At 39.7% G+C, this 25,475-nt stretch overlaps 1 protein-coding gene across 1 annotated transcript in view; it reads right to left on the reverse strand.

The window, feature by feature from the left end:
- Positions 1-25,475, reverse strand: part of MAN1A1 (mannosidase alpha class 1A member 1) — a 216,425-nt gene that overhangs the window by 159,436 nt on the left and 31,514 nt on the right. The gene's annotated exons all lie outside the window — the stretch shown is intronic.

The following is a 25,475-nucleotide window of genomic DNA, read 5'->3' on the forward strand; positions in this document are numbered from 1 at the left end:
GTTCACACAAATGCAAATATACCCATACCAATAGGTACACCAAGGAGTATGAAAGGTTTCAGAGTAGCAGCCGTGTTAGTCTGTATCCGCAAAAAGAAGAACAGGAGGACTTGTGGCACCTTAGAGACTAACAAATTTATTAGAGCATAAGCTTTCGTGGACTACAGCCCACTTCTTCGGATGCATCCGAAGAAGTGGGCTGTAGTCCACGAAAGCTTATGCTCTAATAAATTTGTTAGTCTCTAAGGTGCCACAAGTCCTCCTGTTCTTCTTTTTACCAAGGAGTATGTTGGTCTTTGAAAGTACTAAACTCATTTTGAGGAATTCTAGTACCTCAAGGGAAGATTAGATCCATTTAACTACACTAGTCAGGGGTGCAAAAAATAAAAATAAAAAAAATCCATGTCTAAGTGGTGTACTTAAACCAGCCTCAATCCAGGTGTAGACAGCTCTAGATCAACAGAAGAATTTTTCTGTCGACCTAGCTATCGCCTCTTGGAGAGGTGGATGGCCTAAACCGACAGGATAAGTCCTTCTGTCAGCGTAGGTAGTGTCTACAGTGGTGCAGCTGTGCCACTTTAGCATTTTAAGTGTACACAACCTCTAAAACACATATCACCTGAACAGAGTATTTCTTCAAGTGTGTTGTTTTCTCAGAGCCACAGAACCTACATATATGATCACTAAATCACACCTAGCCAGACCATAATGCTTCTCTGGAATGGATTGAAACAGGAGTTTGCAAAACGTGGGATGTGCCCCCCAGATGGAGGGCACATGAGGAGGCTGTCAGACGGGTACCAGGACCTGATGGGGCCATACTGAAGAACTGGTTTCAGGAGGGGATTTTGTCTGGCAGGAGAAGTGGATGGGGCTGTGAGAGGGCATCTCAACTGCTGGAACCAGGCTCCTTGCCAGTCTTGCTTCCCCACTGCTGCAGCAGTCATCAATCAGCAGTTGACCACCTCTGCTGGGGAGACCAAGCAGAAACTCTGCAAACAAAGAGCAGAAGTCTGGACCCTGGGAGTACTGACCCCCTTGCCGGACAGTGCCGCCTCCTGATCCCAGACCGTCAGAATGGCCCCATCTACACAAGTCTGATGGATTGGTGAGGACACATCACCATTCTCTGGTTAGGCTGGGTCCCTCTGCCGATCCCATTTATCTGAATACCCATCTTCCAGCAAGTTGGATTTGGTCCTGGAAGGCAACTCCTGTGCAACTGAGTAGAAGACAGGGAGGAGGAGGTGGGCCTATGTCAACAGGGCAGAGCTTGATAAGGGGATGGCAACAAGGTTGCTCCTCAGTATACACAGTGCCCTCTGCTGAGGTGGCGGGGGGCAGCAGCTCCTACAAAGCTAAGTGTTTCACAGTTAGCAAACCATTAAGATGGATGTCTGTTTATACCTCTCAAATAATCATTTCGTAACAAATACTCCTGTGAAAGATTAAGGGTAAGTCTCCACTACCCGTTGGATTGGTGGGCAGCGATCGATCCAGCAGGGGATCAATTTATCGTGTCTACTCTAGACGCGATAAATCGACCCCCGAGCCCTCTCCCGTCAACTCCTGTACTCCAGCGCCGCGAGAGGCTCAAGCAGAGTCAATGGGCGAGCGGCAGCAGTTGACTCACTGCAGTGAAGACCCCACGGTAAGTCGATCTAAGTACGTCGACTTCAGCTATGAAGTTGCGTAACTTAGATCGATTCCCTCCCCCCCGCCCAGTGTAGACCAGGGCCTAGTCAAGCGGCAGAAGGATATTTTTACCCCCCCCTCCCTTCAAGCTTCTCTGCATCTATGTAAACCAGTAAGTATGTTAATTTTTTTCACTATTTAGTTTTAGTGAAAGAAAAAGCTCCCTGTAAAGTATGTTTCACCAGGCATCAGTTACAACCTTATGGAATCATTATAGAGCATTCACTAAGAAGTTAACACAATTCAGAACTTTTACAACTGACACTAGTCTCCAGTATCTCTCAGATCTCAAACTCCAGCTTCATTTGAAGCATATATTTCTTGTAATGCCAACTGCAAAATGAACTGGACACGAATCACATTTGTGATCAAGCATTCCATGTTACAATCAATGTCACCACTCCCAACTCACAGAATACATTCTTTAACGTGGGAGTGAAAGTACTGTTACATTTATACCTACATTCAAATACAGGGGAGTCGCATCTTAAGCAGGGGTTAGGTTCTGAAGTCAGCGTGTAAGGAGAAAATCGCGTATAGTCAAACGCTCATTGAGTGGAACGGCGGGCGGAATCGCCCACACTACAGGTACAGTATTTAAATTGTTGTCTTTTTTTGTTTTTGTTTTGCTGAGCAAGTATAGTTAAAATCGCGTAAGTTAAACGTGCCTATGATGCAACTCCACTGTAGCCTCAAATGTTTGACTAGCAATATGGGAATTCAGAGTCCATGTTGCTAATCTGTCTACTGCCTAATGACCCTTTATTGTAGATGGTCTCCGATGACATATAGGCTACAAATGGAACAAATGAGTAAAAAACTGAAGGGAGCATGTCATATACTGATCGGTATACTGACCTTCATTCAAATCTACACTTATATCCAATATCCAAAAATGAGCAAAGGCAATAAGGCCTTCTTCAGATGGTGCTTGTTAACTGTTGAAATTTCTATTTACGTGAGTACACTAGCAGTGCTGGACAAGTTAACAGCCTCAAATTCTGTCATTCACTAAGGGTATGCCTACACCTACCAGCGATCAACGCTGCAGTGAAGACCCACTAAATCAATGGCAGATCGCACTCCTGTCAATTCCGGTAGTCCACCAGACGGAGAAGCATAATGTAAGTCAACTCTCCCATCGACCCAGCGCAGTGCAGACACTGCAATAAGTCGACCTAAGCTACGTCGACTTCAGCTATATTATTCAGATAGCTTGAGTTGCGTAACTTAGGTTGACTTAACCCCGTAGTGTAGATCTGCCCTACATGTTCGCAATTCCCACTGGCTTCAATCAAAATTGTATGCCTGCAGCCAAGAGAAATATTTGACCTTTATTCTTGAAGATTTTTCAACTGCAATATTTTGTAGCAGGCTGAACCAAGGTAAAGTTTCACTGCAGCAGAGCAGGCCTGTCTACAGTAAGGGTTTGCACAAGAATCAATTTCCTTAGCATAAAACAGGGCTTTACTTATTGTCTCACTTTATTATTTCATTTTTAAAGCCAAACCATGCACACAGGTATAAATATGAAGCAGAAGAGACTGGATATTTCCTTCCCGTCTTTTCTTGGCTTTTCATTGAGTTATTATTCCATCCTCCACTAGAATCCAGCAAGCTTCTAGAAGAAACACTCCTGCAAGACCACACCACCTGCAGCTACAGAGCAAGGAGAAGTGATGGTGGGAATCAACTTCAGAGGAGCAGGTGGGAGAGTAGCATTAGTCCTGGACACCAAAAGTTAGTTTCTTCCAGTTTCCTTACCATAGACCTGAGGTCTGCACTGAGTATATTCATTCTCCCTTCTCCCCTCCTGTAGCATGTAAAATTGCTCTAAGAGTAAAGTGTGGCTACAGGAGAGTGAAGGGAGAATGAATATACCCAGTGCAGACACCAGTATTTAAGTAAATACTTAAAATAATTGTTTTTCTGTAATCTGTATCTTTAACCTATAACCCAATATTATAATTATACCCTTGGGATGGGAAAACATCCTCACTTCAATACCTAGTTATAGACCATAATCTATAATATGTCTTTGGTCAGATCATGACAAATATTTGTTTTCACCAAAACCTGGCTTCTCAATTTCACAAAAATGGGCAACATTTTCCATAGATTCTCTTCCCCCTCCTTCCCCGCCAGCCCCATTTTGCAACCAATTCTGCTTCTGACATCCAAATGAGACATGCTTTATTTAGATGATACTTTCCACCCTCTCCACACATTTTCATAAACTTAACCAGGTATAACTGAAATCACCCAAGTATTAGACTGAAAGCTGGCTAAAGAAGAAATAGAAAGTTACTCTGTAAAGTTTAATTTAAACACCAACACAACCATAAAATAATGAGACAGTATAATTAAAATAATTTAATAGGAATCCTAGTTGTCCACTTCATTTAAACAGAGCAGCCCTAGCCCCCTGAATATCAGATTCTTAACTGCTGATCAGGAAGGATGATCACTTTCTGCATCTGGGCTCAACACTTTCCTTTTCAAAGCAAGTAAGAGTATTTAGACGATAGAAAATATAATCTAACCGAGGAATTTGACCCGCTGGTGTTGAAATAATTGAAAAGTGTTAGCCAGACCACTGAATCCACCATATTTTGTGCCAGACACTATATCTTCTACCTAGCAACAGCAGAAAAGAGTAGCAGCAATTATTTTTCTTCTCAGCAACAAATTCTGCCCTGACTGAAAGGTTTGCCAGAATACTTCACAACAGTTTTCTGGAAGTCGAGGATACTTTTATTATGCTCCTCAAAGACTTCTGCATATTGCTTGTATTTTTACAAGAATCACTAAATATGGCTGTACTAAGCACTTATCCTAATTATTTCTTCTGATGTTCAGAGGAGTTCTTTGTCATTGTGTCATGACAGCTTATTAGAGAAAAGTCTTTCATTTGGTTTCATGGAGACACTTCCCTAATGAAACAGAAGAGAATCAGAATACTTATCTTTTGGGTTACTAAATATTGCAAGGATACATGCTCGGTTGTGTTAATGAAAGATCTTAGAATACCCATTACAGTGGATTAGCCGATACAAGCAGACATGGTTTTGTGGTCTTCTGTAGAGCCATTCAGCAAGTAGAGAAAAGCATATAATATGTTACAGATGTACAATAGGTGAAGTGCACCAAATAGTCAAGTCCTTGGCCCAGAGGAACTTACAGTTACATGGAATTAGTCAATACAATACAATACAGTGCAGTATGGTCTTTATAGCTGGAATGCTTAATTTAACAGTTGAGCCTTTCTTTAATCAATAAATGTGGAAACACAAGATCATGAACTGGAAGATTGTACCAAGCATTAGGGGATATATTATCATGTCTTAACAAGTATGTTAAGATCAGTCAGTGACAAACACGAATTTTTAGTTTGCAGTGTTCTTGTAGCCATGTTGGCCCCATGTTGAGACAGACAAGGTGGAGGAGGTAATATCTTTTATTGGACCAACTTAGAAAACTAGGTAAAAATTTACCATTTAATATTATTAAAGTCACATTCTTCAGTTTAAGTCAGTCAAATAATAAGTGTATTTGGCAAAAAATGAAGATGTCAAACTGCCTCGAAGTGAATTCAAAACTGAACTAGCCAAACAGACATTTTAACAGCAGGACTTAAATTTTTGTATTTAATAAGCTCCTTTTACAAGTGTTTAATATTTATTGGTATTGAGAAAATTTCTGAGTGCAGTTCTGAATCAGCAAGTAGAATGTTCATCTGCTGAATTTACCCTTAAATTATTGCTAGTAGAATGCTTAGTGTCAGAGCCAAACTTTTCAAACTTAAAAATGAAAGACCTCAGTGTTCTGATATGATACATATAATAGTGGGTAAGTTTTTATACCTGCAAGTTAATGTCCTTAATAGGTTAATTGGGCTATTCTAAAAATTATGTCAACAATAAAAGGACATCTTAAGAAAAACTACAATGCTCAATGTGGCTACTTATTTGCATCTGTATACTTGCTCTCTTTTCTTCTTCTCTATCCCCTTGTCTCTCTTCAGGTAAAAGTCACATGCTGGTTGAGTGCACAGGCTGAGACATTGCTTTCTAGAAATATCTGAACTCAGGCATGCAAGGTGCATTCACACCAAGGAAGGGGATTCATACAGGCAATACTCAAAAGACAAGGTAACATTTATTTCTATCATAGAAAGTTTGAGGCTATCAACTTATTTTTCAGGAAGTAGAAAAATCTCTTACGTGACCATAGGCGTGACTACTATTGTCAAGTCCCACTAATGCTTGAAGAGAACAAGAAGCTATTCCTCTATACAGGCTGTAACTAATTTTTTCCCCCAGATTGGGCTATCATATAGTAATACTTTCAGGCTAGATAGGTGTGGCTGGATTACTAGTTTTATATATACCTGTTTCATAATAGTCCCTTTTTATATAAAATCATCAACTTCCAGGCACCTAGAATTCTGCCTGGGGAGAAAAGCCAAGCTGGAATCTCCTACAAAGACAACTCACATTTGCTGCTTTACATAGCCATGCTGATCTCTCTCAGATAACAGAAATAGCAGACTATCTTTATGGAGAAGGAACAAAAAAAGTTAAACTGAAAAAGTAGTATTGTACCATTATAACTACTCAGAACTTTGCCGTAACTATACCAAAAACTATTTTAAATATAACTTACAGGTTGCAAAGTCAAACACTTGAGAGTTGAGCGAGCATAAATCTGTACTTGTTGAGCAATTTTAATTCTGCCCCCTTGTGTACCTATCCTGTCAAGTGAATAAAACATGCAGGAATCTCCTAAAGAAAATGAGTCATCGTGTAATTAATAACTATCAATATGGGGGTTAAATTAAGATTGCACAGACCACCATAAATGTGCCACTTCCTACGTTTTGAGTGCTTGGCTTTGCAACCTTGGTATTCTTTTAACAGATTGTGTACGAGATTTCCTGATTTTGTGTATTTGTTTGTTTTTAAAAAATCAAAGCAAAATCAAGCTGAGTATGTGCAACTAGGAACCTACTCAACCCCTTGTGAATCAACAAGGTTTGAACCCTGAACCTGCAGTATTACAGCAGAGACTGCTACTAGAGCTACAGGTCTAGCGATATGCTCAAAGTGCAAGAGTGCTGGGTCCAGGGTGCAATCAGGGGGGCAGGCCCAGCATAGCCTGGCTCTCTTCATCCTGCAACTGACCTAGGAGTTGGAGGAGCTCCTGCTTACATGGTGGTGTCCCCAGAGATGGAGGACTGGTTGCCAGCACCATGTGCTGGGTCCAGATGGTGGTTGAGAGGGGGGCCCAGCTTGTCTCTCCCCCTCGCCCTCTCTTAGGGTGACCAGACAGCTAATGTGAAAAATCGGGACGGGGGTGGGAGGTAATAGGAACCTATATAAGAAAAAGACCCAAAATTCAGGACTGTCCCAATAAAATCAGGATATCTGGTCACCCTACGCTCCCTCCAGCAGCTTCACCTAGCTCCCTAGTGTTCAGGCAACAGGTGTTGGTGGTGCTGCCACACATGTAAGCCTGGCCTCTGGATAAATCTATGCTGCCATTTCCTAAAAAAGGCAAGCAAAAGAAAGGAAATTGTACGTTTAAAAATGGCTATACCTCACCAAAATCTGAATGGAATTTCACAGAACAAGAAAAGTCACTTCTGTAGCCTCAGGCCATTAACTGTGCTGAATATCAAAGGCCTTGTAGCAAATAAGGGAGGTGAGAGATTCTCAAAGAAAGGTTGCAGAAATCCTTTATAATGGACAGTGTTAGGCAACTTAAATATAGGGTCACTACAAACCTCTCCTATAGTAAGTAACAGAACAAATGGATAGGTTCAAAACCAGTAACAGCCAAGCTTGCTCATTATCTTGTTGTATATGGCAAACTTCCAGGACATTCTTTCCTATGTTTTTCCATATCACTTTAAAATTTCTAGTTTTGCTTATTGTCAGCTAGCTATGACTATTAAACTTTTAGTCAAGTTTATTTCCAATTAGTTTTCTACAGACACACTTCTTTTAGTTTTCCTTTAGTGCTTAATACAAGTTTTTTTTTTATGCAAAGTAGCATCCCTTTCAATAGTTTGCTAGCCCTCTAGTGCTCTTTGCTGTGTTCTAGGTTTCAGAAGCCTCGAGGAGATCCAGGTAACACTATGCAGCTAGAAGTTGCATATTTATATACATTTAGTAAAGAACTGTGTCCCCTGTGGTTTGTTAATATTGTTTTTGTTGTATAGAGAACAAGAGACAAAACATCATAGATTAACAGACGCGTTTTAGTTAGCACTACATGCTGGACAGACAAAAATCAGTCTCAAATTTGTATTTTTTAATTAGCCAAGAAGTCTTGTTTGTTGAAGTTTAATAATTTAAAATTCTTGTGCACTTGTTTTTTCCTCAAATCATTGTGGTACCATTTTCCATTAATATTAAATTAATATCAGTGATACTCGGACTGAGGCTTATGAGCCACAAGTTGCTCTTTAATGTGTCTCCTGTGGCTCTTTGCAGCACATAATAATTAAATCATTGTTTTAATATCAACCAACCTAAGTTATTAATCAATCAGGATGTGTTTACTATGTTAACCAATTCTAGTTGATAAAATAATACTTGCTCATTCTGCTGTGAATACATATACGTGCACACACACCTAAATATTTCCTGCCATACTGTTTAAATATTAATATACGGTACTATAGTAAATTAAACAATGAATTCACACTGCTGTGGCTCTTTTGGGAAATGCTGATTTGAGCTAATTTGGCTCCTGAACCACTGAGGTCTGAGTATCACTGCATTAGTGTTTTAAGTAGTAGCTCTACTTTCAACATACATTAAACAAAAAAGTTACCTTAAGTCTGGCCATCTTAGCAGATGATAGTCACATATGAAGCCTTGGATTCGGCAAGATTTCTGGTACTGACACATTAAGACTGGAATTTTACCAAACATCTTCTGGCTAAACAATCCTCTGTTATAATCTTCAATATTTCATTTTCAATATGCTTGTTATACCAATATCCCCCTTTTGACACTACGATATTTATATAATCGTTAGTGTCACTTTCTTTTTAACCTGTTTGAGAGAAGGTACTGTGAGGCAACATGGGTTTGTGATTCCAATTTAGCATACATTCTGTTCAGCCTCTGTAGAGTTAACCTTTTCAGGGTCTTTCCTTAAATTACTGTTTATCTCCCAAAATGACACATTTATCAATTAGATTTTACCATTTTAAGTATTGTTCCAGGGATTCATGCCTGCACTTATTGCTTTCTTACTCCTGCCACTATGCCCTTAAGGCTTCCAACCAATTTTCCAATTTCTTATCTGTTGCTTGCCTGGGCCTGATCCTGCTTTTTCCAATGAACCTTTCCTTTCCATGGGCACAAGCTTTGTTCCACTACCAATTTAGCAAGGCGGGTGGGCTTCTCAACCAGCCCCCACCCTTCCTGGTCCCTTTCCTTAAACATTTCTTTCAAGATTGTGAAATGACCACAATATCACTCACAAGAAAAACAAAACAAAGCAAAAACAAACAAACATAAACCACACTACACTGCCCAAACTCCTATATTCTTCAGAGTTTGGTTTAACAGAACAAGATTTGTATCTTATGATTTTAACCCACTCTGGGCCAGAGGGAGAGACGCTAAGCTTCCCTCTGTATTGCTCGGGCTTTTACCACCGAGGGTTCATCCACCAAATATAAAAATCCTTCCCAGGATCAGAGCGAGAAACAGTAAGTTTTCCTCTGTACAGGATGTTAGGCAGAGGTAGCTGTCATTACAAGCCTCCCACAGCAGCCAGATCCCTGCAGCGTCTCTTTTTGCTGCATTTGGGGGTTTACATATGAGGATATATTGGGCCAATCTATCCTCTAGATCTGAAATAGAGCAAGCATCTGCAAGGGCTTGTTCAGTCCAAGGACTGTGCCCATATCTCTGAAGGATTTGTTTAAAGGGTGTTATTTCTTTTACAAAAGGTGAGGTTGGAGCTCCTTCAAACTCCATTCCTCCTTCTGAGACTGTTTCCCTTGTCTTTTCTTAAACATTTTTAACACGTGTATAGTTTCCTTTGTCACCCCTGAACCCTTGCAGTGAGTGACACAGCCTAAATTATCTTATCCTGCTATCCCTGATCTCGTTCAGCGAGCAGCTTTACCTTGCCCTATAGGCTCTTGTTACCCCTGATTTCTCAGTGAACACTTTGGATAAGATTAATTGTAGCTTAAAGTTTCTATGAGCTCTTTTATGAAGCCTCTACCCACCGGAGGTCAGTAGGCTTTGGTTAACCAAAAATAGAACCGCTCTCTATAGAGCCGGCTGTGTGTACACCAATGTTTACAATAACTGAGGCATTTTACCAAATATTCCCCCTTTTGCAATTCTCCACCAAAATGTTATACCAATAGAATAAAAACCAGCAGGATCTTATTAAGAGGGATAAGGCAGAGATGCCACATTTATTGTAAATATACTGATAAGGCAAAAGATAAAAGTAAACAACGTTGTTTGACTACTTATTTCTTATACATACACACATACATACATAATATATATATATATAGAGAGAGAGATATTCATTCACACAATCATTCATTCAAGTTCTGTATAGGTGTTATAGTTACCAGCCTAGAAGTTGCTCATGCCAAGTTACTGGCCAGGTATCTTGGTCATGAGGATGGAGCCGAGTCTGTGTCAGGTGCACCTGATGCTCCTGGAGGTTGGCAGCAAAACCAGAGACTCAAAGTCATCAGTCTTTAGAGTCCCTTCTTATAGGAATTAGTTCCTATGTTAGTCTATGGGAGCTGTTTCATCCTGCTGTTGCTGACTCAATCAGCAGATGGCACACATTCCTGTCCAAAGTGGCACATTCCTGGTGGCTCCACACTGTCCAAAGTTTGTGTTTCTCATCCTTCCAGGTGATGGGATGGGTCCCAGTTTACCCTCCGGGGGTTTCTGGTCATCCACTTGACACATTCTTCGACCAATGGATACTCCTTTTCTAGGCTGGCACCTCCCTAACCATCCATGTATATCAAGCATTCATCAGCATACATTCCATCCCTTAACCATATTTTAATTTACTGTCTCCACCACTTTCAGAGTGTGTGCTAATTCATTTGAGACTCCCGGCCCTTTAATCACAGAGGGTAGGGGTCTGTCCTAGGAGCAGTTGAATGAAGTGAAAGACACTTAACAGCTTATAGTGTTTGTTTACATTGTATAACAAAGTCAGTTAACTTGTTTGTAAGTTTTACATAGTAGTCACAGGATAGATATAATCAATGGTTTCTACAGACAGTAGCTTACAAGTTTTAACAGAAGACCCAAGAGATTTTTGTACTTGGTGAAACTGTTGGATTTTAAAGTGTGGGGGCCAAATTATGAGGGGGTCACTGTCTCTTGGGGGAATCACTGTTAGTACCTTCTTTTTCTTTAATATCCCTACATGCTCTCCATCCCCCGCTTCCAATTAGCATTTATTAATTAGCATAATTCATTCTTTATAAGGCCAGAAGGAACCACTGTGATCATCTAGTCTGACCCTGCATAACAGCCATAGGGCTTCCCTAATTTATTCCTTTTTGAACTACAGCACACCTTTTAGAAAGGTTTCAGAGTAGCAGCCGTGTTAGTCTGTATCCGCAAAAAGAAGAACAGGAATACTTGTGGCACCTTAGAGACTAACAAATTTATTAGAGCATAAGCTTTCGTGGACTACAGCCCACTTCTTCGGATGCATATAGAATGGAACATATATTGAGGAGATAGATAGATATATGTTCCATTCTATATGCATCCGAAGAAGTGGGCTGTAGTCCACGAAAGCTTATGCTCTAATAAATTTGTTAGTCTCTAAGGTGCCACAAGTACTCCTGTTCTTTTTACCTTTTAGAAAAGCATTCAATCCTGATTTAAAGGTTTCCAATGATGGACAATCCACCATAACCTCAGGAATATGTCCAATGGTTAATTACCAACACTTAAAATGTGCACCTTATTCCCTAATTCCTAATCTAGATTTGTCTAGCTTCAACTTCTCGCCATTGCATCTTGTTATATATTTGTCTGCTACATTGAAAAGCACTGTTATCAAATTTCTGTTCCCCATGTAAGTACTTCTGGGCTGTGATGAAGCCATCCCTTAACCTTCTCTTTGATCGGATAAACAGATCAAGCTCCTGGAGTTTCTCATTGTAAGGGAGGATTTCCAATCCTTTAATCATTCCTATGGCTCTTCTCTGAACTATCTCCAATCAACATCATTGTCCACAATTCAAGAAAGATCACAATCCAGATTGCTAGAAATCACATGGGCTGGTTTAAATCAGGGTGCCAAACCATACCCATTAGAGAGCCAATTACATTGTGATTTCTCAAATGATTAGGCTTTATGCTGTTATCAATATCAACTCAAAGCAGCGGTGTTTTGAACCTCCACCCAAAACTTTACACAGGAGATCTAAGCATCTTCCCTAGCTGGCCTCTGAAGAAGCTTAACCCCCCTGAATTTGTAATTGCTTTACAAAATTGGATCCAAACTTATCACTGCCTCACTTCCTATAGTATTCAAAGGCAATATGCAATTTTATCTAATGTAAACTTTAAAAAAAAAAAAAGGAAATACAGCTTTCAATTCTACCTATCAGATGAACCCAGATTCAATTACAAGAATATAGGAAAGGGAGAACTCACCCTTAGCCAATTCCATATCCGGGTCAAACTGGTATGGAGACAGCATCAGAAAGAGTTTAACGCAACTAATGGGGCTTGTCTACACAGGCAATTTATAGTGCTGCAACTTTCTCACTCAAGGGGGTGAAAAAACACCCCCGAGTGCAGCAAGTTTCAGCGCTGTAAAGCACCAGTGTAGACAGTGCACCAGTGCTCTCCCCAACGTACCAGCGCTCTCTCCCAGCGCTCTGCCGCGACCACACAAGCCACTTTAAAGCGCTGCCATGGCAGTGCTTTAGCGTTGCCAGTGTAGACTAGCCCATATTCCCCACCACTCAAGCATTAGGAATTCTTATTCTAATCCTCTTTTCCAAATATTGCTATTACAGATAATCCTATACTGGACATTATATTTATACAAAAAAACTTGTAAACTGCATAATCCAAATCTGTTCTATTCACTTTAAAAATTATGCCTTATCCCGAGGTTTAAAAGACAGCACAAACTAAATCTTTCACTGAGTCACATTTCATTAATCTAATCTCAGCAAAATTCACAAGAAAACCTAATCATTCCCTCCCCCACTGGATGCAAAGTAAAATGTGCTGTTGTAGTTGCTGCGATTTAGTCATGGATATTTTTTAACAAAGTCATGGACAGGTCACAGGCAATAAACAAAAATTCACAGCCCCGTGACCTCTCCATGACTTGAACAATAAATATCCCTCACTAAATCTTAAATGGAGTCTGGGGGGAGCCGGGGCTAGTGGCACCGGCTGCCTGGGGCCACTGAGCAGCCGCTGCTCCGACCGCCCCGGGTTTGCATCCCCGGCACTGCTCCCACTGCCCCGGGACCACTGCTTGGGCGGTCCCCGGGGCCGGCTGCCCAGGGCCAACCAATCAGCAGCCAGGGCAGCTCCAGCAGCGACCGGTGTAGCTGGCTGCAGGGCCACCCAAGTGGCTGGCTGCGGCTGGCCCCGGGGCCAGCTGCTTGGGCGGCCCTGGGGTCAGCCACACCGGCCGCTGCAGAATCACGGAATCTGTGATTTCCACAACCTCCGTGACAGACACAGAATCCTATCCACGAGTAGTAGGAGTATCTATGGAAACATTATAGCAACTAAGGAAGGAGATTAGTCTTTAAAACCATTTTGGACTGTTAGCTACATTTGCTTGTAAGTGATTTTTGTTTCATTGTTTCATAAATTCCGAACAGTGCCTTCAATAAAAATGCAAAGTTTATGTCAAGATATCCAGTCAAGATGACACAAGCTAACAAAATATAGGTTTAGTAGAAATTATTTATACATAAGATTCAAAGTATCAGTTAATTAAAATAAAGTATATATTGGGATAGAATACTCCCACATTTTAATTTTAAGTTTAAAAATTAACAGTGATAATCAGAATGTTATTTGAGCCCCACATGGTTTACATTAAGTAGGGTAATTCTTTAACACCTTAAAAGGAGGTCTCTCCATTTTCATTTAATTCCAGTCCATATATTTCAGTTTCATAGGAGTTCAAGTTTATATATACAGACATAACATGCAACACCTTGTCAGAGTTACCACTGGTAAAAACACTATTTTGTCACAGATACAAACATATCCCTGGTCACCAAGGATCTTAATATACAGAAGCTCTGATCTGTCAGTGTGGTGATTATTGCAAATTGTGAACTGAACAGATTCCCAGTGTTAATAGCCTAATTTCCTAATGGCATCATACTGAGTAAAAAGTATGTACACACTGGCTTGTTTGCATAATACTCAGACAAAATGTCAATGTTTCTAAATCAGTAGGATAATGTCAAGCATATTCTGAAGTACGTTCATGTTACTGTTCCACCAAATAGCCTCTTGCACAGACTTTAATTCTAGTGAAATAAACCAAAGACCTTTTTAAAAATAAATTTAAGAGATAATTTTCATTCAAGGTTTCCTATGAGGGATAAGGTAATATTTTCCAGAAGTGTTTAAGTAATTTAAGTGACCAAGTCCAATTGCCTTTCAGTAAGACTTGGGCTTCTAGGCAGTTTAGAAAATTTTACTCACAGCATAAGGTACCTGAACAGTGTTGGAGAAACTTTTTAGAACTACTTGAAACCTTGAGAATCCCATCAAGTGCCTAGACAAGCTAGCCACACTGGTTTCCAGGAACATCCTTAGCAATCATTCATATAACACATAATATTGTGAAATATACAACTAGGTACTGGATTTAATGCTATGTATGAAAGAGAAGTGACCAGCTTATTTTAAGTCATTCATATGATCAGTTTGTAGCCTACATAAAAATCAACAATGAATTCTAGACATTAAAATAAAATAAATACAACAAAGGAAAAAACATTAAGGGCTGTTGTGAGGATTAATTCATTAAAGTAAAGCACTTTAAAATCCTCAAATGGAAGGCATGATAGAAATGCTAAGTAGTATTTCTTAATAGGAGTTGTGGTAAATTACTGATAAGGTTCTATTCTGTATAGATTCTTAGACCTCCCACATCACCCTTGTATGAGGGCCTTCCAGTACTGCATTAAGTGGTCTGACTTGTGTTAGTTCTCTCAACCCCTCCTCGAGGGGAGAAGTGTGTGCAGAGTGTTTTGTTGTAGTTTTTTTTTTTTAAAGACATATGTTGCTTTGTTCTAAAGAAAATAGCTAACTCTTAATTCTATAATCTGACATTTAATTAAAAAGTAACTAAGGAGAATGGAAATGAGTAGTTAAGGGAATGACTAAATGTATTCTATTGCTTGACATTTCATATATACACTTAAAAATGAAGAGAACTTTATAAATGCAAAAACAAAAGGACAACCTTTCCTCTGACCCGCCTACATAAACATGAACCTCAATTAATCTAAGAATTATCGTAGGTATATCAAGTCACTCAGGATTAATGCCTGAATATAGTTTTGATATGCAATATACACTTTAACAGTACATTTTAGAGGAAGTTAATCTTGAATGTTCACTTCTAATATCTCAATTGAACACCACCACTAAAAATTTCCCTGTTACCTTGAGTCAGAGTTATGCGGCCAGATCCTTAGCTATCACTGAAGGTAACAGACCACAAGTTACAAGCTGGGAGGGGATCGTGGTAAAAAGGTGGCTTAATGTTCACCTTAACACTTCTGACACAAATGCTCCTCAGCACAGGGTCAGTGTTTTTGTATCCAGTTAGAGCAGCCTTCGGGCTGCTGTAACTTGTGTGGCAGTGGCCAGAAGCATAGTGCACAAGTATCCTAGTCATGATCCTTTTTTCAGGGCCCACCATTCTTCCTGCTAAAAAAGGAGGAGGAAAGGGGAACAGCATGTGAACCCTTCCATCAGCTCTATATCTTGCACTTGGGTGATCCTCTCTAGGCTAAATTAGCTAGTTTTAGGGCCAAATTATACCAATAGGACAGTTCAAAAAGGCCACACCAGAAAATCTTGCCCGTGGTTATCTGTATCCATAGGGTAAACAGATATAAAATGTACGTTAATAGAATATGCATAAAATTTCACTGTTTAAAAAACCTAAGCATTAAAAGAATGGAAATAAATTGTGATATTCTCATGTAACTTGTAGGAGTTTGAAAATTGTTCACTTGTCCTGAAAACATTTGCCTTAGCTGGCATGTTAAGACATCTTAAGTAATTTTGATCATCATCAAGATTGCTTTGCCTCTAATTCTCATTTTTAATGAAGGAAACAGTTCTGCAAGAGCAGTAGTTACAGTGGTAGAAAAGGCAATACAGATATGGTATTGCAGTATAGCACTCAATGTCTAGCTGGGCAGTCTCATACCAGGTTTAATATTCCCCAATTTTCAGATAAGTATTTCATAAGAACGGCCATACTGGGTCAGACCAAAGGTCTATCCAGCCCAGTATCCTGTCTACCGACAGTGGCCAATGCCAGATGCCCCAGGGGGAGTGAACCTAACAGGTAATGATCAAATGATCTCTCTCCCCTGCCATCCATCTCCACCCTCTTACAAACAGAGGCTAGGAATACCATTCCTTACCCATCCTGGCTAATAGCCATTAATGGACTTAACCTCCATGAATTTTATCTAGTTCTCTTTTAAACCCTGTTATAGTCCTAGCCTTCACAACCTCCTCAGGCAAGGAGTTTCACAGGTTGACTATCTGCTGTGTGAAGAAGAACTTCCTTTTATTTGTTTTAAACCTGCTGCCCATTAATTTCATTTGGTGGCCCCTAGTTCTTATATTATGGGAACAAGTACATAACTTTTCCTTATTCACTTTCTCCACACCACTAATGATTTTATATATCTCTATCATATCCCCTCTTAGTCTCCTCTTTGCCAGGATGAAAAGTCCTAGCCTCTTTAATCTCTCCTCATATGGGACCCCTTCCAAACCCCTAATCATTTTAGTTGCCCTTCTCAGAACCTTTTCTAATACCAGTATATCTTTTTTGAGATGAGACCACATCTGTATGCAATATAAACAGCTGTTACCACCTGAACCATTTGAGTTAGATTACTGCCTTATTTAAAAGCAAAGACAAAACTTGTCCCAAACAGTCCACCAAGCATTCATCTTATGACTGTGACTGTGGCCAAGATCTGGATTAAAACAAAATATCTTGAGGTTCAAGCTCGTCTCATTCTTCACCTATTCACTTTCATCTAGTTCCCTTTTCTTCCTTACTTTTAGCAAGAGCTAAAGAGGAGGGTGGGAGACTGGAAAAGCATCAAAATAAGGGTAGAGGAACCAGCTCCGTATTCCCAGTACTGAACAGAAGAGAAGTTGGATGTTCCCTTTTTCTCACTGCAGATTTTCCTTCTGAGAAATTTGAGATGCTCATGACATTGGCTCTCAAATACATTAACTCTGTGAGCAGAAGGTGAAAAACATCCCAGGCGTAGTAGTTAAATACAGAAGAGGTCCTTAGGGCATTCTACAACTTTCCTTTCCCAAACAAGTCACTGAAAGTGAGTCCAAAACATTATTAGACTGTTTATTGTAAAAAGGAAGAAAATATTTGAACTGAAGGCAAACATGTCTGAAGACAAAAGTTTAGAGGGCAAGAACTCAGATTGGACATTAATCCTGAATGACAAGGGAAGAATGAAAAATTCAATATCTACATTCAAGCATACAAAAATAGTTGCATTTCACTAGACACTGTACAAAAATAACTGGTAGGTTACTTAGATACCAAACAGAGAATTAGCATCATTGTCTAAAGAAGTTCTTTTCATTTTATTCACAACAACTTTACTGATATAACTAGAAAAGAGTAATTGTAAAAATTCTACTCATCACCAGATATATTATCCTCCCCCTCACTCAAAAGATTCATTGAGGACCACATATGCACTGTTACAGCTTCCACTAACTTTGAACCATCAAGCAGTACACATAGCTAGCTTATGGTAGCTCTGATACAGTCATACTTTTGTCACCCGTCTCCCCTTCCTATTGTTCTTCACTGGCACTTAAGGAGTCTTGTTTCAAATTAGATTGCAAGTTATTTGCAAGAAGGAGTGTACTTTCCTATATATTTGTAAAGTGCCTAACACAGTCCTGTTCCTAATAAGTTAGTGCTAAAATGCCCCAAACTCAATACAAATAATTTGACTAGAACACTACTAAGCAAAATATACCATTTTGAAGTTACAAAAGAGGCTAATGTTCAGGGGTATATTAACAGGGGGTTCATATGTAAGACATGGGAGGTAATTGTCCCTTTCTACTCAGCACTGGTACTCTGTTGGAATCTGTGTCCAATTCTGGGCTCCACACTTTAGGAAAGATGGAGAACTTGGAGAAAGTCCAGAGCAGAGCTACACAGTGATAAAAGGTTTAGAAAACCTGACATATGAGGAAAGATTAAAAACTGGCATGTTTAGTCTTAAGAAAATAAGACTGATGGGGACCTGATAACAGTCTTCAAATATGTTAAGGGATGTTGTAAAGAGGATAGTAATCAACTGTTCTCTGTGTCCACTGAAGGTAGGATAAGAAGTAATGGGCTTAATCTGCAACAAAGGAGATTTAGTTTAGATGTTAGGAAAAACTTCCTAACTCTAAGGATAGTAAACCACTGGAATAGGCTTCCAAGGAAGTTGTGGAATCCCCTTCATTGGAGGTTTTTAAGAAAAGGTTGGACAAACACCTCTCAAGGATAGTCTAGGTCAGTGGTTCTCAACCAGGTGTAAGCTACCCCTGGGGTTACACAGAGATGTTCCAGGGGGTACATCAATTCATCTATATATTTGCCTAGTTTTACAATAGACTACACAAAAAGCACTAGCAAAGTCAGTACAACTACAATTTCATGCAATGACTTGTTTATGCTGCTCTATATACTGAATATATACGACTATGATATACCATACACTGAAATGCAAGTATAATATTTATATTCCAACTGATTTTTTATAATTATATGATAAAAATGAGCTAATATGCAATTTTTCAGTGATAGTATGCTGTGACACTTATTTTTATGTCTGATTTTGTAAGCAAGTAGCTTTTAAGTGAGGTGAAACTTGGGGTACACAAGACAAATCAGGCTCCTGAAAGGGGTACAGTAGTCCGGAAAGATTGAGAGCCGCTGGTCTAGTGTACTTGGTCCTGCCTCCATGCAGGGGGCTGGACTTGATGACTGAGGTCCATTCCAGCACTACATTTCTATGATTCAATGAAAATGCACTGAAAGAATACACAGTTACTTACATATCTAAATTCAGAAGTGATGTTTTCGAGTCCTGACAGGAAACACCACACAAATGATATTTGAAATGTTTTGAAACAAAACACAAAAAACCAAACCACCGCATTATTACTTTCACAAGTCTTCAGTATTTTTCCAGCTAAATCCATCTCAGATTCAGAATTGTCTGTCTAATAATGGAAGGGTACAGTATCTATGTAGAAACGTCAGAAGAGTGTCCCTAAGTAATTGTTATAACTTTATATTTTTATTTTAGCATCCAAACCTAGAACATTTATTTTCTGAAAGCATAAACAGGCTCATTTACTCTGCCAACATAGAAAGATGTGGACCAGGAAAAGGCTTTAATAACAATTTTCAGATTTAAACAGTCCACCAGTTATTTCCCTCTAAGTTCTCTAAACACTCAATTGCTTTCTTAAGTCATTCCCGGATCACTGGTGCATACCTCAACTGAGGCAGAAGGCCAAGGACAGTGCACTGGCCAAGAAGAATGTTCACTTAAGTGGTTCATCACTATTACAATTCTTTAAATTTCTCTTTTTAGTGGATTCAATTGCTTGTGAAAAGTGGCTGAACTCTCTGGATACTATTTATCCCAAAACTTGCTTTGCTCTGAGAGTGCAAGTGAAAACTTCACCACAATCTCCTGTCCTCATGACCTGGGAGGTCCACATCTAAGGGAAAGGGTCTTGTGTGTCAATTCAGTCCTTGATCACCAACAACAGCACAAGGTGTCAAACACCACCACCACAGTTGTCAACTAAAAACTGGATTGAGACCAGCTCTTCACATGTGTCAATGAAGAAGAGGCATCATGATAAAATTGGAAACCAATTTTGACAAGTGATTATACACATCACATTCCCTTAACTGTAAATTACTTTTCCAAATAAGATCAAGAGTTAATAAGGACAGCATTACAATGAGCATTATTCCTCTTCCTCCACTGCCCATCTCTACCCACTGAAGATTCTTGAGGCTACTCTCCCTAGGCCAGGCAACTAAACCTTTACAGGCAGCTAGGGAAATCTGAACTTTTACTTTCATTTGAACAAGTAAACTGGCTCCTTTCTCAGGGAAAAAATAAAGTAACCCTTAGTGGCTGAACTCAGGAAAGATATAGTAGTTCCTTTTAAATTCATCTCGCAGAGCTTTGCAAATGGCTGAATTTCAGAGAGAAATGCTGCATTTTCCTTCTAGCCCAGTTGCAGGGGCTCAACAGTATTTCAAAGACAGAAGGACTGCTTAGTAGGACTGCTTTAAAGTTCATCCTTTTTAGCATGAGCTCGAAGTGAGTCTATTGCTCCCAGTTTTTTTTTTTTTTAGCAAGTATAAAAACTTACAACTTAGCTGCCTGCAAATCACTGCAGCTCAGTTAGAAGGAATGGGAGGAGAAAGTAAGGTCTCTGCAACTAAAACTGCTCCTGTTTATCATAGGATACATAGGTGTGGGAACAAAACCCATTATCAACGAAACACAAATAAGAGCAAATAGTAATGGGTACAGAAAAACATATAAACATCATCTTTGGGCAGAGACTTATGCCCACTGACTCACTGGAGTTGATGCATGCCTGTGGCACCCCCAAGAAATATCCAGCCACCCAGTGAAAGCATACTTTGAGAATTAGCCCTGGTCTAACTGAAGTCGACGTAGTTAGATCGACTTACCATAGTGTCTTCACCGCAGTGAGTCGACTGCTGCCACTCCCGCATCGACTCTGCCTGCACCTCTCGCGGCACTGGAGTACAGGAGTTGACGGGAGAGCATTCGGGGGTCGGTTTATCGCCTCTAGACTAGACGCGATAAATTGATCCCCACTGGATCGATCGCTGCCTGCCGATCCAGCGGGTACTATAGACATACCCTAACTGTCAGAACCTCAAATACAAACTCTAATTCTCTTGTGGCTCACTAAGTCAAAAAGAGGTAAGGTCTTGATGTGCTATATGATGAAAGGCTTAGAAGTGATGAGTATCAAAAAATCTTGAGGCTTCTGTTGAAACTGTTTACATAAACGTAATCTATGTATGGAGGTTGATCCGTGCAACAAATAAGGCTGATAATATTATCACTGTGGCCAGAAAACAATCTCCAGTCTAACAGCATGAAACTGGAGTAACAGAGTTGGACTCTTTCCAAACTGCTGAAAAATACCCGTTACATTAGAGGTTAATCCCAGTTAATCACAATACTTGGGATGAAGCAGATAATGTCAGCTCACCACCCCAGGATTCAGCAAGGGTCACACATTCACTCATAAATCTTTCCAAAGATAACATTAACACAGTGCAGTGACTCAGATTCCTGTTCCCAAACAGTATCAGTTGCAAATATGCATTTTAAGAAAATTGAAAATTCAGCTCTAAAATATTTTATGGTTCTCTGCCAGTTTGGGGAAATCTGTCAATATCTTTTTACATCACAAAATCCCCTTTAGGTGCACATAGGGTGACCAGACAGCAAGTGTGAAAAATCGGGACAGGGGATGGGGGGTAATAGGAGCCTATATAAGAAAAAGACCCAAAAATCGGGACTGTCCCTATAAAATTGGGACATCTGGTCACCCTAGGTGCACAGAGCACTGTAGACCAACTTCTAAGAGATCAGCAGCTCTTCACTTGTACCCTTTCCCCCTCAGTAGTGGGGGCAAAAGATATATCTGGCTTCAAGACTAAGCTTGATAAGTTTATGGAGGGGATGGTATGATGAGATAAATTAATTGCCAAAATTAGGCTGTCTGACTATTAGGGGTAAATATGCCCGATGGGATGTTAGATGGGGTGGGATCGGAGTTACTACAGAGAATTCTTTCCTGGGTGTCTGGCTGGGGAGTCTTGCCCACATGCTCAGGGTTTAGCTGATCGCCATATTTGGGGTCGGGAAAAAATTTTCCTCCAAGGCAGATTGGCAGAAGCTCTGGGGGGTTTTGCTTTCCTCTGCAGTATGGGGCATGGGTCATTTGCTGGAAGATTCTCTGCACTTTGAAGTCTTTAAACCATGATTTGAGGACTTCAATGGCTCAGACACAGGTTTGATACAGGAGTGGGTGGGTGAGATTCTGTGGCCTACATTGTGCAGGAGGTCAGACTAGAGGATCATAATGGTCCCTTCTGACCTTGAAGTCTATGATTTCCCTCTGCCTTGATCTCACTTTATGCCAAACCAACGAGGTCTATCTCTGCCCCAGTAAGACATTCGGACCTTTATTTAGAAAATGCAGTATGGATCCACTTTTATCTGATAAGTCTTAGTAGTTATCCACCCATTGTTTTGGATGCAGATAGGGTAACTACCTGTACGGGCTACGGTCCAAACTGATCCTGACCATTACTGTAATGACCTTAGAGAAAGTTATTTAAAAATATAGTTTCCTTCTACAGCCGTTAAAACACCTCTACAAAGCATAAAAAAGAAAACATGCAAGATTTTCACAAGTTAGTTTTCTTTTCCACATTGGCTATTATCCTCTACATGCATGTAGGTTTTGCAACTAGAGTTTCAAAGTTGCTAAAAGCACTATTTTCTTTAATCTTTTGTACTTTCACTAAAAGCTACTTGTAAAGATCATGAAAACCTGGAAGCAGTGAGGGTGTTTTCAAACTATCACCTATCTTCATTATTCGAAACCATACATATATATTAGACACGCACAAGCACATGTGCACACACGCATGCACACACTTGAAAGCATAAGTGTAACCTGTCGTTCCCCTGAGTATATTGGTCTTCCATGGTCAATGGAGCTCAGCGCTCACAGCTCTAGAACATTATTATTATTATTCTTCCTGAAGTTTTCATGCCACAGTTCCTTATAAAATGAGATTTGCATAATTAGGGTATCCATTACGTTATAGATTTAACACAATATTGAACTAGTTTTAGAAGTTATATTAATATTCCAATTAAGGCACCTTATTTCCAAAGAAAGGAATATGAGACATTTGTGTCATCAGTTGCAAACATTTCCTTCATTCCACCAAAGTTAAGTGTGACAGCAGTTTTGTGATGAAGTTTTCATATAAAAAAGTGTGCATGCATTCCATCCTTTTGTGGGGGGTACTCTGTTGATTAAGGACATCTCTGCAACAAGCCCTTGCCGAGGGCTTAAGTCCTGGTATTTTCCCACTTTAAAATTTACTGATTAAATGGTTTTGCTTCATGAGTCACTGGATACTTTATCAGATACTTTAATGAATCCAAGAGTTCCATAGTATGGAGTCTTTACAATGCATAATACCAATCTCAGTACCGGACTTGGGAGACAAAACCTAGTATAAAGACAACACTAGTTTTCCAGTTATATTAATTAATATTTTCAACATAAGATTAAGGAATTAGTTTACGGACTAAGTTAGTCAAAATTAGAGAAAGACTGAGGAACTTTAAAGAGTAAAGCAACATAATTAGGCAGCATGACAGCAGATTAACTTGATGGCTGACAAATGCATGATGGTGCATTTTGAAAGGAATAATTTTAGAACTTAGTGTGAGAGACCAGCTAAATTAACTACAAAAATTTCAGAAAAAAGTCTGGGCTTAATGTGGGCAGCTCAGTGTAAGACTCTGTTCAATGTTTTGTATGAGCCAAAACAAATGAAGTGTTCAGATTTCTAGGATTGATATGCTATCGATCTAGTTTACATAACCAATGTAATGGTTATGTAACCATTTACAATACCTGAATAGTGGTGTTCAGTTCTGATTACTCTCTCTCACAAAGACTTAGAGGCCATAGAGCATGGAAAGATTTCTTATGAGGACAGACTAAAGACTGACACTATTTAGTTTAGAGAGGCAGCAATAGGAGGACATGATAGAGATTTACAAAGTAAATGACAGGTTTCAGAGTAGCAGCCATGTTAGTCTGTATCCGCAAAAAGAACAGGAGTACTTGTAGCACCTTAGAGACTAACAAATTTGAGCATAATGTGAGGTTGCTGGTGAGGACAGGTCTGTCTCCCAAGATCTGTGAGAGTGAGGGATCATCACATCACTGAACAAAAACACTGACCCAGGAACCTATCCTTGCAACGCAGCCCGATGCCAACTCTGTCCACATATCTATTCAAGTGATATCATCATAGGACCTAATCACATCAGCCATACCATCAGGGGCTCGTTCACCTGCACATCTACCAATGTGATATATGCCATCATCTGCCAGCAATGCCCCTCTGCCACGTACATTGGCCAAACCGGACATGCTCTACGCAAAAGAATTAATGGACACAAATCTGACATCAGGAATCATAATACTCAAAAACCAGTGGGAGAACACTTTAACCTGTCTGGTCATTCAATGACAGACCTGTGGGTGGCTATTTTACAACAGAAAAGCTTCAAAAACAGACTCCAGCGAGAAACTGCTGAACTCGAATTGATATGCAAATTAGACACAATCACTTTAGGTTTGAATAAAGACTGGGAATGGCTAAGCCATTACAAACATTGAATCTATCTCCCCATGTAAGCACTCTCACACTTCTTATCAACCTGTCTGTACTGGGCTATCTTGATTATCACTTCAAAAGTTTTTTTTCCTCTTAATTGGCCTCTCAGAGTTGTTAAGACAACTCCCACCTGTTCATGGTGTCTGTGTGAATCCTCAATATATGTTCCATTCTATGCATCCGAAGAAGTGGGATGTAGCCCACGAAAGCTTATGCTCAAATAAATCTGTTAGTCTTTAAGGTGCCACCAGACTCCTTGTTGTTTTTGTAGATACAGACTAACACGGCTACCCCCCGATACTCAAATAAATTTGTTAGTCTCTAAGGTGCCACAAGTACTCCTGTTCTTTTTACAAAGTAAATGATATACAGAAGATAAATCATGAACTATTATTTAGTCGATTAAACTGAATGCCAAATTTAAAACTGATGAAAAGGAGGGTTTTTTTTATAAAAACAGAACACAAAAAACATATGTAATCTTTGCCACAAGATACAATTGAACCGAAGTTTATCAAAGCAAAAACGTAACAGATTTTGTATAGATAAAATAGCCATCATTGATCTGATCTGGTATTGAATTTCCTATGTCCCTAATCAAAGTACTGCCATACATATGACAAAGATTCAGCAACTAGGATCTCTGGCAAATGCCCCCAAACTTTCATGCTTCACTTGTATTTTCAATAGTATTGTGCAGTGCCTGCAACTTTGCTAATGTCATGCTGACCTTTGCACGCTATAGTGTTATGCAAAGTAGCAGGGACGTCTAATATTGCCTGAAAGGGCAGAAATGATTCTGTGTTGCTCTTCCACCCAATATTATTCTTAGTGTGTGGCAATTCCTAGGGGCCACAAGCAGGGACCCATTGTGTTAGGTTCTGTACAAACATAACAGATAGGTAGTCCTTGTCCTAAACAAGATAATTGTAAAAAAAATTCCTTAAGTA

This window comes from Chrysemys picta, chromosome 3 (assembly GCF_011386835.1).
Source record: "Chrysemys picta bellii isolate R12L10 chromosome 3, ASM1138683v2, whole genome shotgun sequence".
In the NCBI taxonomy this organism is placed as follows: Eukaryota; Metazoa; Chordata; order Testudines; family Emydidae; genus Chrysemys; species Chrysemys picta.